We start from the raw sequence: 4888 nt of genomic DNA, 5'->3' as shown, positions 1-4888 counted from the left end.
AAACACCACGTTTGAACATTATGAAATACATGCACCTACATACATACTAATATGTGGGGGGCAGAATTCTTCATGTCCCTTCAAGTAGAAATCTCTTTACTGGGCAGTGAGAGAATTGCTTTTGTGCTTTGTTAAAACATATTTTATTTTTTCAGATTTGCAGTGCAGTGTGCATGTGTTATTTCTTGTGTTATACCTGCTTATATATGATGCCTAATTATTTCTTTGTGGGTTTCTTTCATTGTGTGGACTGCATTTGAAAGGTTATTGATGTTTGCGTTTGAGACGCTAGATGCTTATTGATATTTGAATTTTACAGTATGGTAATGTTTTTCAAAGAAATTTGTGTATCAGCCTTAGCAGATTCAATATAATGTGACCAGTATAGTGTTTGTACACAGAATATAAATGCTGAAAATTGGCGCCCAGACAAATCGAGACAGTGAAACTGTAGTGTTCAAAATTTTAGTGCTCCATCAGTGGGGAATATGTGGATGGAACTGATAATATATACTGCATATTCAACCCTGTATTAATATTCACATTCATCTGCAGTACTTATTGCATAATATAATTTTATAGCACCTCGAGCAAGTATCAGTCACATACAGTGGTGCTTGAAAGTTTGTGAACCCTTTAGAATTTTCTATATTTCTGCATAAATATGACCTAAAACATCATCAGATTTTCACACAAAGAAAAAGAAAGCACAACTTTTATTCATCACACACTTGTGAAATTTCCTCTCTGCATTTAACCCATCTGAAGCAGTGAACAGACACAACACGTGAGCAATGAGCACACACACATACCCAGAGCAGTGGGCAGCCATGCTAACAGCACCCGGGGAGCAGTTGGGAGTTAGGTGCCTCGCTCAAGGGCACTTCAGCCCAAGGCTGTCCCATATTAACCTAACCGCATGTCTTTGAACTGTGGGGAAACCGGAGCACCCACTCAGAGAACATGCAAACTCCACACAGAAAGGCCCTCGCCGGCCACTGGGTTCAAACCCAGAATCTTCTTGCTGTGAGGCGACCTTGCTAACCACTTACACCACCATGCCGCCCAAGTCCTGAAAGTAGATAAAGAGAACCCAGTTAAACAAATGAGACAAAAATATTATACTTGGTCATTTATTTATTGATGAAAATGATCCAATATTACATATCCGTGAGTGGCAAAAGTATGTGAAACTTTACTTTCAGTATCTGGCATGAACTGCTTGCTTCAGGTCCTTCCACAACATTTTGATTGGATTAAGGTCAGAACTTTGACTTGGTCATTCCAAAACATTAACTTTATTCTTCTTTAACCATTCTTTGGTAGAACGACTTGTGTGTTTAGGGTCATTGTCTTGCTGCATGACCCACCTTCTCTTGAGATTCAGTTCATGGACAGATGTCCTGACATTTTCCTTTAGAATTCGCTGGTATAATTCAGAATTCATTATTCCATCAATGATAGCAAGCCGTCCTGGTTCAGATGCAGCAAAACAGGCCAAAACCATGATACTACCACCACCATGTTTCACAGATGGGAGAAGGTTCTTGTGCTGGAATGCAGTGTTTTCCTTTTTCCAAACATAAGGCTTCACATTTCAACCAAAAAATTCTATTTTGGTCTCATCCGTCCACAAAACATTTTTCCAATAGCCTTCTGGCTTGTCCACGTGATCTTTAGCAAACTGCAGATGAGCAGCAATGTTCATTTTGGAAAGCAGTGACTTTCTCCTTGCAACCCTGCCATGTGCACCATTGTTGTTCAGTGTTCTCCTGATGGTGGACTCATGAACATTAACATCAGCCAATGTGAGAGAGGCCTTCAGCTGCTTAGAAGTTACGTTGGGGTCCTTTGTGACCTCGCCGACTATTACACACTTTGCTCTTGGAGTCTTTGTTGGTCGACCACTCCTGGGGAGGGTAACAATGGTCTTGAATTTCCTCCATTTGTACACAATCTGTCTGACTGTGGATTGGTGGAGTCCAAACTCTTTAGACATGGTTTTGTAACCTTTTCCAGCCTGATGAGCATCAACAATGCTTTTTCTGAGGTCCTCAGAAATCTCCTTTGTTCATGCCATGATACACTTCCACAAACATGTGTTGTGAAGATCAGACTTTGATAGATAGATCCTTGTAAAACACCTGACTGTAATTTCACCTTCAAATTAACTGCTAATCCTAGAGGTTCACATACTTTTGCCACTCACAGATATGTAATATTGGATCATTTTCCTCAATAAATAAATGAGCAAGTATAATATTTTTGTCTCATTTGTTTAACTGGGTTCTCTTTATCTACTTTTAGGACTTGTGTGAAAATCTGATGATGTTTTAGGTCATATTTATGCAGAAATATAGAAAATTCTAAAGGGTTCACAAACTTTCAAGCACCACTGTACACGTGAGTAATATGTATTATATAAAAAATACACAAAATAGTCATTCTTTAGGAAGTGTTTGAAATGTAATTATAATGTGTTTAAGTCATCAAAGACAGGTTTTGCCTGAAAAAGTGTTGTTTTGGGCTTTTATAAGAATCAGCATTGACAGAAAGGACAGGAGTACAGGTAACAGATGAATTCAATACTAGAGAACAGGAAAAGGCAGCCACAAAGACGCGCAATCAGTGGTAGGGTCTCAAATAATCAGGGAATTTGGTTCAGAAATGCTCCTTACATTTGCAATATATTGCAAAGTACTGTGAGAACTTTGGAAGTACGTATCTAAATCTTAATGACTCAGTGAAGGTGATAATCAGAATATGGAGCCAGAAGAGAAGCAGAGCAAGATAGGACCAAGCTGCTGTAGAGTATTCAGTGCTGTGTCTGCTCTAGGGTGGAGACTCTGTGACAGTTATATATTCAGATTGAAGGGTAGATGAGGTGTTTTTGTGGATGCTGTGGATACGGTGAAGACTAATTTAACCCTTTCGGGTCTAACCAAGACGTTAGTGTTTTATTGTTCTTGTCTAGCACTTTTCTGCTTCCAGCAGATGACATTGATTTCTTCGTCAGTTCTTTGTAGTTAATCAGAATAAGATATACTGTAGAGCTTTTCACATTTTGTCATTAATGACCGTTGAAGTGTGCATGCTAGCTAGGTATCCGTTGTTTCAAGTGGTCTGATAGCCATCTTCAAAATTCCTGTGTTACTTTTTACTAAGTAAAAGCAGCCACCCATAAATTTCCATAGGTAGTCACATTATGGGGTAGTAATATTACTCTGGAGTAAATGCAAATCATTATTAAGAATCTCTCTGATAGACCTGAGGTAAACAACACAGTGCCGATCAGTGTGACTGTATTTACTTTACTGAAATTGAAAATGAAAGTGTTTTTCGCAGTTCAAAAGTTTTTAATTGGCAATTTGTTTCATTAAGAAGTTTGATGGTCAATTTTATTGACCAGGTGACTATTTGAATGTCAGTTAATTTCACTGTTATGAATGGCATGCTTATCATTTTAAACGTCATTCTAAATGTCTTTCTTTTCAAAGGTTCTCTCTGAAAAGTTTAATTAACCAGTCAGAATAATTAAACAAATTATTTTTTTCTACATCCCAGATTAGTCACATAATTTTTCCGAAGAAGTAAGTTGCAAAGTTGAGTTGCTATCTTTATTTTTAATTCAGAAACACATATTTGTTCACATATTTTAAAGGAATTACCTTTTTGTACTTACTGTGATTCTTTTCAAAATAATCAGAAACTCGTAAAGGTCCTCAAAAATGCATCACCAGTGCCAAAAGCAACGGTGTGCTAAATAATATGACATGAAGCCTTTTATTTATTCAGGATTGTGATCAAGGTAGGTGCTTTATTTTATTTAACAAATGTGATTTTTCAGAGCTGATCTCAACTTGCCTGTGAATTATTTTCAGTGTACTCGTTTCAATCTAGTGTAGGTCTGTCTTCTATTGCACAACAGCTCCATTTGTATACTAAGTACCTGTAGACTCAGGTCTACAATACAGGTCTACAATACCTGACACTTCTCTGTGACCCGGCAGACTCTCAGCTTGTTACTAGTGATGCTGTTGAAAGTAATGCTTCTTTAATTGAGTACATGGGCGTGTTATGTTCTTCAGTCACGGATATCACTGTGTTGAATAAGTGTGAAGTGTTATAAGTCATATAAGTGTTGGAGCTGAAATGAATTTATTGTCTGGAGGTATAACAGGCTTACCAGTTTATGGTCTTTTTTCCTATGATTTTTTGATTTATGAAATGTTATTCCCTGTTATACAATTTGATCAGTACCATTTCTTTTTAGGATTTTGTGATGCATCAGGATATTTATCAGAATATTACACATTTGATCAATGGTTAATACATCTTCAAGGAGAGAAGCTCAAAGTTTTATTGTAGCACCTGACTCCTGCCTCACTTGTGTGACAAACTAACTCAACAATTACAAATAAAATCCACTTTATTCATTATGGGAAAAATTACATTTGTCCTTATTTGAAATATTTGTGTGTGTATATACTGTATGTGTGAATTTGTCTGTATCCATGGTAATCATATACATATTGGTAATTCAGTGAAGAGTATAAAAACTTACTGAGAAAAAATATCCATGGTTAAAGTCAAACACACTGATACACAGTAACAGGAGGAACAGAGGCTCATTTTAAAGTGTTTGAACATGGAGCATCTGTGCAGTTTATCACACCAAAGTAAGAAACATTCAGAGAGAGAGAGAGAGAGAGAGTCATGGGTCAGCATTTCAGGCAGAAAATAGGGCTTATGTGTGTGCGTACGTGTCTAAGTACACAGTCGCATCTAAAATTTTAACATTTGAGCATAAGCTTCACTGTTTAGTCTTTTGCTGTTAAATTTAGTCAGGTTATTTTAGGATCTGCACTCTTCATTTTGTGCTTCAGTC

The sequence above is a fragment of the Neoarius graeffei genome, chromosome 16, assembly GCF_027579695.1.
Source record: "Neoarius graeffei isolate fNeoGra1 chromosome 16, fNeoGra1.pri, whole genome shotgun sequence".
NCBI lineage: Eukaryota > Metazoa > Chordata > Actinopteri > Siluriformes > Ariidae > Neoarius > Neoarius graeffei.
This window is presented reverse-complemented; position numbering follows the sequence as displayed.